Source organism: Sus scrofa, chromosome 9 (assembly GCF_000003025.6).
Source record: "Sus scrofa isolate TJ Tabasco breed Duroc chromosome 9, Sscrofa11.1, whole genome shotgun sequence".
NCBI classification, from domain to species: Eukaryota; Metazoa; Chordata; class Mammalia; order Artiodactyla; family Suidae; genus Sus; species Sus scrofa.
The window spans coordinates 116284458-116295816 of record NC_010451.4 but is presented as its reverse complement, the minus strand read 5'-3'; the positions used below and the strand labels follow the sequence as shown (position 1 = coordinate 116295816).

At 38.4% G+C, this 11359-nt stretch overlaps 1 protein-coding gene across 3 annotated transcripts in view; it reads left to right on the top strand.

Moving 5' to 3' along the window:
* Positions 3362-11359, top strand: part of RC3H1 (ring finger and CCCH-type domains 1) — an 87649-nt gene continuing 79651 nt past the window's right edge. The window contains exon 1 of one of the 3 annotated variants that reach the window (XM_005656721.3): positions 3362-3660. The gene's annotated coding sequence lies outside the window, so the exon portion shown is untranslated. The remainder of the gene's footprint in view (positions 3661-11359) is intronic. The other 2 variants (XM_003357546.5, XM_013989616.2) reach the window with 2 other exon arrangements.

The following is an 11359-nucleotide window of genomic DNA, read 5'->3' as shown; positions in this document are numbered from 1 at the left end:
AACTTTATACTTTTAATGCAATAATCATTACTTTATACTTTTATAAAGTATAAAGTATTTTATTTTTATTGCATGTATTCTAGTTGTTGACATGTACCTCTCATTGTATTCCACATACTAGATTGTTAATTTCTTTAAGGCAGGGAAACATAACTATCTTTCAATTTTCTCCTCCTATTCCATCCCTTCCCATGCTCTAACCCCTTCCTCAATAATGTAGCATTTATTTATAACAATTAGTTGGGTAGATATGTGGTCTAATTTTTCTTAGTCTCCATTTCAGCTGTGGAAGTGAGTTGGCATCTAAGGTCTTTCCTAGCCTTAATATGACAATCAATGCTTTAGATTGACAATTATACATTCCTGAGCAATTTTTAAGCAGGTGGTAGCTTAAAAAAATTAATTAGCACAACCTAAAAAGCATAGGCTGCTCTAAATAAATAATCAAAGGAAGAACAATGTAGTACAGGCATATGAGAAAACATATTTAAAAGATTCATAAGACCTTATTCTAACTGATCTGTGTGTGATGTGAAAAACAACACCAATACTTTTTTAGGGTTCATACTAAGCAAACTGTAGTTACTTATTTGATCAAGAAACTAAATGCTATAATGGCATACACATAAAATGAATTTTTTAAAAAACTGAGTACTTACTATGTGCCATGCACTAAGTCATTTACATGAAATGATGCATTTAATTTTCATTGTATATCAGTGGTGGAGGGCGAGGCATAGTCTAAATTTCTAGAATTAGATTATAAAATATAAAATAAAATGAAATTGTTTAAATTGTATTAAAGCTATTTTCTAAGCACAAATGACTGTAAGACATTTAAGCTATTTGTCTTTAATAATTCATTATGAGTATGTTATCTTAGCTCAAGGTATTTCTCAAGCACTATTTCATATAAATTTCATGGGATTAAAACAAATTATTTAGATTCAATCTATTGCATTTGGAGTGGACAAGCAATGAGATCCTACTGCATAGCATAGGGAACTATATCCAGTCAATTGTGATGGAACATGATGGAGGATAATGTGAGAAAAAGAATGTATATATATATATATATATATAGGTATGACTGGTCATTTGCTCTACAGCAGAAATTGACAGAACACTATAAATCAACTAATATGGAAAAAATAAAAATCATTAAAAATTAAATAAATAAAATAAAACAAATTATACAAGTTTAAGAGCTCAGAAGTTTAAATATAAATTTCAACATAATGTCTTATTTAATCTTATTCATATTAAATCTGAACACCCTAAAAATAGTAACTATTATATAACAATAACATAGCAAAAATTTTAAACAGCAAAATGAGGAAAAAAAGAGTTTAATAATTCACTTGCTAAAATTCTTAGTTAATTTGGGAATAAAATCCAGAATATCTTTTTTTTTCTTTTTCACTGAATAACCATATTATCTTTCTTCTAAATAGACTTAGTCTCAAGTGATAAATTATTCTCTGTATCTTATACATTTAGCCTAACTGGGGAGTTCAAAGCATATAAAGGACCTTTTATAGATTAGTTTTTATTGAAAACCCCTGTTTCCTCAAATCTGCTTTTCTCCTTTTCCTGCCAAATGTTTCTGTTTCATTACATCATTAAAATGAATTTTGGGATGCTCCTCCATTTTAAACATATTTTTAACTGAAATATTTATGAAATACAAATAAATTTAACTTAAAAATCATATTTTTAAGGGAACTGTGAAGAAGGTCTACCAATTGAAATGCAACTATTAATAGTTCAAAGAAATTAAAATATCTATGTTGATTTATGAAGTTGGGTTACTTGTTTCACCTAGACAGGGAAGTTGGCATGTTTGCCTAGCAACAGCCGCTAAAACCTTCTGTTGTGGAAGGTTCCCTAGTAGTGAGAAGGGAGGAGGAGGAAAAACTGGAGGAACGGATTAATCTGTTTTCCCCAGCAGGGGACTGAGGCCTGGCTGGAGAAGGGAAAGGCTATCCAAGAGATAGACTTTAGATTAGCACACACTAACCTAATCCTCCCATGGTAGCTACAAGTTTGCTCATTGTAGGACTGCGACCACTATTTAAGGGGTTGAAGAGATGCTTAGAGACCTAGCCCACTTCAAAGAGAGGAAATTCCAATCAGTTGAAAGACATCAATGGATCTTCTGAAAAGAAGCTGAAATCTGTGTAGCAAGAGGGTGTTAGCAACTAAAAAGAACTTCCCTGCTCAGAGTTTAGGAAGGTGTGTGATATATTTACAAATAATATAAAAACGCTATCTTTTATAGTGATTTGGTTTATTACCTTAAAGTCAGGAGCTTCTTTAAATATAGTACTTCTCTTGGTATTGGTGATATATGCAATGAAGAAAGGACTGGAAAGCAAAAATTTCTGCTCCCTTGACCAAGACCTGAAGTAAAAAGAAAAGAACATGATAATGCAGAGAAATATTGACTGGGTGCTTATTTTTAAGGACCATCTCTCTCCTCTCTTCCAGATGATTTATTTTGAAGTTAGGATGTATGGTATGAAAAGAATTCCATTTCTCTCTCTCCCTCCTGCATGTGACAAGTTCCTGGGCCAGGGATTGAACCCACGCCACAGCAGTGACCCAAGCCACTTCAGTGACAATGATGGCTCCTTAACCTGCTGCACCACAAGGGAACTCACATTTCTCTCCTTTCTTAAAAGCAAGTATTTGGCTAAACTGAATCATCTTGAAGTGGTCTCCCATTATCCCAAATCAAAATGCCTTGTTTTCCTTGAGAGAAGAAATTTTCAATATCGCATGACTAACTTTTAGATCCAAGAGCTCTTCTATGGGCCCAATTTTTTTCTGTCCTCCCTTAGACAGCTCTTCACTGGTCACACAGGTCTGGAGAGACATTTTGGGGCCGTGAATGTCTGGCCTTTGGGTGGTTTAGACCTGTTGGGAGCCTGAACTCTTTGGGAGCTCTGTGAGAAAAGTGACCAGGGCCAAGCTGGTTAATCAAGAACCATGATAAAATGAGATAAGAACAAATTCTCCTGGGGTGGATGAGAGAGGTGAAAAAGAAACAACAGTATAGGGAGGAGCTGAGAAAGCCAAGGGCGTAGAGGTAAGCACGGGATTGGCTGGAAACCTCAGAAATTTTGCAGTTCACCCTCGCTGTCTGGCCTCTTGCCCGGCTGGGCTCCAAGGCGCTGGTGGACCAGTTTTTCGGCTCAGGGCGTGGGTGCGCTCCGGAAGCAGGCAGCGAGCGTCGCCACCCTCCCTCCGGGGCGTTGGCGGCCGGTGACTCAGAGTTTTGCTCCGGCGCCCGCCCCGCCCTCCTCTTGCCCCGCCTTCGGAGGGAGGAGCCTCTCCCTCGTCTCCGCCCCAGTCTCTGGGGCGGGCCGGAGCCCGAGGAAGAGGAAGGGGGCGAGGACAACGAGCGACCGGGCGGGGGCGGAGGAGGAGGAGGAAGAGGAGGCAGACCAACAAGATGGCCCCTGCTGCAGGAGCAGCCTCAGCAGCAGCAGGTGGGAAGCCGGAGGCGGCGCTGGCGGTAGCAGCGACGGCCGTGGCCCGGCGGCCTGGGACAGAGTCAGAGTCGACGGTGGCGGCGGCGGCGGCGGTGGCTGCCCCGGCGGTGGCAACGGCCGCGGGGACTCGGAGCTGAGAGGAGCTGCTGCTCGGATCAGCGCGGTGAGCGAGCGGCAGGCGGCGGCGGCGGCGTGGGGAGCGGGGCGGCCACGGCCAGGCCTCGGTCGGGAACAATAGGCAGCCGCGGCGGGGTAGAAGCTGTCCTCCGCCGCCCTCGGCTCCTCGGCCGTAGCGTTCGCCCGCCCCGCCTCAGGCCCCGCCGGCGGCGGCGGGGTGGGGGGGGCCTTGTCAGTGTCCGGCGTCCTTTAGGCCTCAGGCCTCCGCGTGCCGCCGGAAGGGCCTGGCGGGGTGAGTAGGCCGTGGGGAGGTGCAGACGCCGCCCTGGACGAGGGAGGTCGAGGGAGGCTCCGGCCTGAGGGAGGGGGCCGCAGGGCTGCTCAGCCTCTCTGTTAGTCCGAGGGCCTCGGCCGGGAGGCGGGTGAGCACGGGAAATGCTTTTTGGACCCTCAGTCTGTGGGGGTGGGGAAGGTGAAGGCGTCTGTAAACAGGCGCCGCCTCTGCTTCCCTGCACCTCGGGAGCTCCCTTCTGCTCCTTAAGCACTGTCCTTCCTCAGCCCATTGGGTTTTACTACGTCTGTTTCCCTGGAGCTACTGCAGATTGAGCCTGATAGTCTTTCTTCCCGGCGGTGATAGGAAGGTTATGTTTGCAGGTGTCTTTCAAAAAATATTTTTGGTGCAACAAAAACAAACCTACAAGGTAGATGTGATTTTCGACGAGAGCTAGAGAGAGCCAAAGGATGATCCTCTTTAAACACTTCTGGGTATCAATTGTCTCTAAACATCAGTTTTGCCTATGTCCTGGGTGAGAGTGAAACAAGGGCTCTTTTGGAGCAGTAAATAATATAACTCTTGACATCCCAGAATAGTCCCTGAAACTGGAAACAAAGCCACTTAGTGCTACGCGAAGACAAATTGTAATGCTTGAATAGAACTTTTCTTCAAAGGGACTGTTTTTGAATTATTAATGTGCTGCATAACAAGCAACGTTAACTAGCATAAAATGGACCTAGTGAAGCGTTTCTTTGGGAGACAGAAGTCTCTAGGCTAGAATTTCTTATGTCTCTAAATAATTTTCAAAAACTAGGAGCAACTGTTCTGCTTTGAAGGTTTAATCTTATCAAGAGATAGCTCCTCATTACAGTTGCCCTGCATAGTGGTGTTTGAAAACTTCAGCAGTTAGCTACTATTTCTCCTAAACTTAATTTCTCAAGGCCTCTATCATGAACATTTCCAAGTAATGGGGAAAATTTCTCAAGGTGTGCAGAAATTTATATTAAAATTGTTTGGATGCATCCAAAAGACTGCTTTCCACTATTTAACATTCAATTGCATGGTCCTGTGCTGTGCAGAGATGCCAGTTAATATCTTTTACCCTTTAGGGTAAATTTTTTAATTCGAATTGTCCATGTCTGTTGTAATTCAGAGTCTTTTCAGGTTATATGAAGTTTAACGAGTGGCACTTGTCCTTAGTTCTTCCACAAGAGTTGACAGTAAATAGACTAGCAATTGAATAAACGTGGAGGTTACACTATTTTGTTCTATTTTTTTATTGTTTAGGATTGAAGTCTAATGAGTGAATATAAATGACTTTCATCTTATATCTAGCTTAAATAATGTGGATGTTTTGACTTTTTAGGTAGTGGGTAAAGGACTACTTTCACATGTCTTTCTGGTGTGAATTTTCTGGGAATAAATTTCAGAAAGGGCTTTTAAGTATTCAAAGTGATGATTTAATCATTCAATCAGGGGGGTTTTTTGCTGAATTTTTTAGGACTAGAAGAATGCAAATAAACTATCATAATGATATTTAAGTTTATTGTTACTCTAAACCTATTAGAACCATTGTGAGTTATGAGTTTGTAAATTATAAGTGATCAGTGTGCTTTGTTGTGAAAACAAATCTTACGTTGTATCAAGGACTAATTTGCCTCATCCTTATCATTTTCTTGACAACAAAGATTTTTTACGTAGTTAAGGTTTTGTGTTTGAAATTAGATGCTGACCTAACAATTGTTACGTCTAGGTCCCAATTTCTGTTTAATATTGAAAAATCTTAAGGGAATTCAGACTATTTTAAGATGGCATGTCTGAATTGTCATGTCTTCAATATCAGTGTTTATTCCAATTGATTATGTCAGTTCATGTTTTCTCAAGTAGTATTTAAGAGTTTCCTTCTAAAAAGTTTTGGGACCATAGCTTAAGAATTAGATTTGCATTTTCTCAGTAATATTACAGTTTGACTCAATTAGAGAAATTTGAAAGTGTTTTTTGGTACATAAACATTTTTGAATTCAAGTTTTTCAAAGCATATTAAATGAGTTAAAATATTTTCATTTGTTTCTTTTAGTCTCTAATATTGTTGATATGGTTCTCATTTTGCATATGAAGAATCGGAGATTTAGAAAAATCTAAGTAACTATAACTAGCAAAAAGGCCATTTAATTAATAGGTAAAAAAGCTTACTCAAGCCCAAGTCTTGTGACACAGATTAGATGCTTTACTACTGCCATATGTCCCAGGGTTAAACTTTGAAGCATCTCCTGACCTGACAGATTCCTTTTTTTAAAAACCATAAACTATATTTTGTAATACTGTGCTTCCCTGTAGCTCTAATATCCTATTACTATTTGTACCCTGTGAAATATTTACTTATAAGTTTGAGAAGATATTTACTCATGTGAATTAAGAAAGAAACACTTATTTTTGCTTTTATCAGACCTGAATGCCATAAATATAGAAACTCGTACCTTTTACATAGCACGGATATGTGGCATTGCTGTAATTGTTTCATGGCTTTGAATTTGTTATGCAAGCAGTTACTAAATTGCGCCTTTGAAAGAAATACTTAGGAAACTTTAAAAAAACTTCAGTAACATTCAATGATGTTAAAGTTGGGTCAGCTAACATTTGAAATTCTTCATTTACAATTTTTTAAACCCATAGACCATTTAGAATTGTGCATTTTTTTAATCTCCAGAGATGAGAGCTTGAATTAGAGTTTGGTGGGGTCTAACCAGTCTACTTTTGCATATATCTTGAAAGTGGTTGACATCTAATAAATTAAAAAATAAACTGATAAGTGATCCTTGTTTGGTGGACACTTCAGAGCAAGATGTTCCTTGGCAGGGATATACTGACCTGGTTTAGCTTTGGCCCTGTGCATGCTCAGGCTTTCAGGTATTCTTTGAGGTTGGATTCAAATGGATATAAATTCTCAGAACGAACTACATCAAAATAGTCATAGCTTTCAAAATTAGCTCTTTCCTTAGGATTCTCTTTAAGATCCCCTTCTCTTTTGTTTAATCCTGGAGTCTAGACTGGATTTGGACTAGCCTTGGCGATTATAGCATAATATTAATTTTGTCAGTCATTTATATAAAGGAATTTTTCTTACTCCAAAGTTTCTTTTTTTGGCATTTGGAGGTTCCCAGGCTAGGGGTCTAATCAGAGCTGCAGCTGCTGGCCTACACCACAGCCACAGCAACACCAGATCCAAGCCATGTCTGCAACGGACACCACAGCTCACGACAACATCAGATCCTTAACTCACTGAGCGAGGCCGGGGATTGAACCAGAAACCTCATGGTTCCTAGTCATATTTGTTTCCGCTGAGCCACGACGGGAACTCCTTACTCCAAAATTTCTTAATGTTGGCACTATACATTTTCAGGTGTGAAGTTTACTTAATCTGAAGTAATGTTGCGCTACATCCCTAAGACAGTAACTTTAGCATATTTATTTATATCCATTATGGGTCAGATTTATGCCTGTTTACTTCCTATATTTTTGGTTACTCTTCATGTAACTCTTTATGTAATGTTAAACATTTCATATCAGTTCGTAATATTTTCCTGAATGGACTTCCTGTGTGGCTCATAATATTTTCCTGATTGTTTGAGGTCTGGGGAAGGAATTCTAGAAAAAAATTTGAGTTCACCTTACATGCACAGTTGAGCTAAAATTATATTTTGTCATAGAAGAATAAATGTTTTAAGGTCCATTTATGTTTTTTGAAATTATTTATGAACATATCAGAGCAATATTCTTTTGATGTTTGTCAAACATTTTAGCATTAAAGTCAGTACCCACCTCACTGTTACTGTGCGTATATGGTAATAATTTAATTGGTAATGCATTTTTATCTAAGTATCTCCAAAAGCTAAATAGCATTTTAATGTGTTTTCGAAGAAAAGAATTCTGTAGTCTATATATCTTAACATAATGCTATAGTCTATATATCTTAAGAGGTATACATCACCTAACATAAAATTAGCTGTTTAAGGAGTTACTGTTGTGACTCAAGGGGTTGAGAACCCGACTGGTATCCACAAGGATGCGGGTTCAATCCCTGGCCTGGCTCAGTGGGTTAAGGATCAGATGTGGCTAAGATCTGGCATTGCTGTGGCTGTGGTGTAGGCAGGGAGCTGCAGTTCTAATTCATCCCCTAGCCTGGGAACTTCTGCATGCAGCAAGTGCAGTTCTAAAAAGAAAAAAGAAAATTAACCATTTAAAAGTAAACAGTTCAGTGGCAGTACATTCACAATGTTGTGTAACCACCACCTTTATCTAATTCCAAAACATTTTGTCACCCCAAAAGAAAGCGCAGTACCCATTGAGCAGTTACTCCCCATCTCCCTCTCTCCCTATCCCTGGCAACCACTGTTCTATTTTCTGTCACTATGGATTTAATGTAAAATTATTTTGAGCCCAAATTGAGCAAGAGTGCTATGTATACTTGAAACTGCAGACACAAACTTTGGGATGTGATTGTTAGGAATCAAAAACCACCTCATTCTTTGCATTCTTCTCTAAGTATAGTAGGCATGCTGCCAGGGATTCTTAGGAAAGAAAAGTTGGAAGTCACAGCAATCCAAAGCTTTCGTTTTGATTACACCAGAGAAATTGTACTCAAACTCTCAGACTCATCAGTATTTCCTCATTGGAAACTGAATTTTTAATGTTCTGTATAAATATGAGCAATGAATACTTACTCTGTTTACAGTTTGTTTGCCTTTTGTTTTCTTTAATGTTGAAGAAACTTGAATGATAGGGACTTTTGAAGTTAATTAGAAAATGATTATTAAATTGAAACTATGAATCTAACTTTATAACTTTTATTCAGCTTGTTTGTGAGGCTGTCTAGAGTTATGATTTGCTTGACACTCTGCTTGTTGAATAAAATCTTCGAAACTTTGGACTTAGCTTTTACATGACACCCTCCAAAAACATAGGTACTGTTACAGAAGCAATTGGTTTGTAGCTTTTTAAAATTGTTCATTTCAGTTGGTGACTGAGGGAGAAAATAAACATTCTTTTTCTCTTTATAGAGTAAAATGTAATAAAGTTGGACTTTTTATAAATTCAGAATTAACTGCTAAATTTGAAGTTTCAGTTTTGGACTTTGGAAATACGCTTATCCTTATCTTAATTTCAAAATAATTCTTCCTCGAATTAAATCTTAAAATTTATGGCAAGAGGTGAAATAGATTTCATATTGCTAGTAAAGATTTGTAATGGTTTACAGATATAGAAACTCTAAATGGGGGAAAAACATTTAAATTTTGAGGAGTTTCTGTTGTGGCTCAGTGGGAACTGAACCTAGTGTCTGTGAGGATGTGGGTTCGATCCCTGGCCTCACTTAGTGGGTTAAGGATCTGGTATGCTGTGGCTGTGGTATAGGGTCTAGCTGTGACTTCAATCCAATCCCTGGTTTGGGGCATTTGCCACAGGTATGGCTGTAAAAAGGAAAAAAATATCACGAAGTTCCCATTGTGGCTTAATGGGTTAAGGACCCTGACAGTCTCTGTGAGGATGCCAGTTTGACCCCTGGCCTCACTCAGTGGGTTAAGGATCCAGCATTGCCACAAGCTGCAGCATAGGTCACAGATGCAGCTTTGATCTGACACTGCTGTGGCATAGGCCTGCAGCTGCCACTCTGATTTAACCCCTAGCCTGGGAACTTCCATATGACACAGATGTGGCCATTAAAAAAAAAAAAAAAAAACACCTTTCCAGATCAACTCTCTGTAAATATTTAATTTCTGTGTTTATATATACCGCGTTATATATAAACATAGAAATTTGATAGTAACATTTATTAGTACACTAAATTAATACACTTAGCCATAAAATAATGTCTTTAAATGAGGTTATGTTTAACAGAGATCTGTGTTTGAAAATATGGTTTAGTGGAAGATATGGGAATGAAACAGGATCATTATATTCTCAGCTTTATTGTGGAACAGTGTATCATCTATCCAGATCCCAATTTAGAGTAAGAAGTAGACAAAAAGGACTTTTATCACATAATAAATCATCTACACTAAGGCACTGGCTTAGAAGCTCTCTTGCTTTATTCATAATTTTCTCTGTATGTAATCTGAGAAGAATCTTGATTATCTGTTTTCTAATTTCACAGCAGATTAAAAGGTGCAAATTAGATATGGGAGTAGAGGCACTCTAGGTCACAAGGACAGCAAGGGGGATAATAAGATAAAAGTCACATTTGCTTGGGACCGTTTAATACAGGAACATGCCATTAGCTCTGAGTGTATCCTTTTTTTGCTTTTTTAGGGCTGCATGTGCAGGATATGGAAGTTCCCAGGCCAAGTGTCGAATCAGAGTTATAGCTGCTGGCCTGCACCACAGCCACAGCAACACAGGATCCGAGTGGTGTCTGCAACCTACACCACAGCTCACCCACAGCTCACGGCAGCTCCGGATCCTTAACCCACTAATAGAGACCTGGGGTAGAACTCACATCCTCATTGATACTAGTCGGGTTCTTAACCCATTAAGCCATGACAGGAACTCCCTCTTTCGTTAATTATTGTATTGTACTATATAACCTATTGTTCCTGATGATAGATTCATTGTGGGAAATTCAATTATGTTTGAGATTTTGGGACTCAAAACTATATACAGGGTATATGAGGACATAGATTTTTGAGTCAGATGTATTTCATTTTCCATCTTTATCACATAAGCTTTTTATGATTCTTCATGTCTAAAAATCAGAAATGGTAATACCTTCTTTTGAAGAATTGTTTTGAAATTTAAATAACATATATCTTTAGTATAGTACCCATTCAATAAATGTTATTTTCTTCCTTAAATTTTATTTAACAAAATCAACTTTAGAAAGATACTCATCTAGAATATTTGAAATATTTCTGCTGAAAAGTGTTAGCATGTAAGATACAAATAAACTCCGTGTAGGTTAGGATTAACTGTTTGTGTACTTAAGGAGTTGGTCAGAAATGAAACCCCATCCTCATTTTCTTCCCACATTAGTCTTTCATTGAACCTGTGCTGTTTAATAACAGCCACCAGCTATATGTGACTACTTAAATTTGAAATTTTTAATAAACCTTTTTTTTTAGAGCAGCTTTAGGTTTTTATAGGAAAATTGCATTGAAAGTACAATTTCCATATATTCCTTCCCCCACAGTTACTTCTGTTAACACCTTGTATTAGTTTGGTGCATTTGTTACAATTGATAAAGCAATATTAATGAAGTATTAACTAAAGTCCATAGTTTATATTACATTTCACTCATTGTGTTATATAGTTCTATGGGTGAGATTGTTTTCTTTCACTTAGCAATATATGTTTTTCCATGGCTTAGTAGCTCATTTCTTTTTCTTTCTTTCTTTTTTTGCTTTTTAGGGCCACACCTGCAGCATAAGGAGGTTCCCAGGCTAGGGTTCCACTCGGAGCTACAGCTTCGGGCCTATGCCAC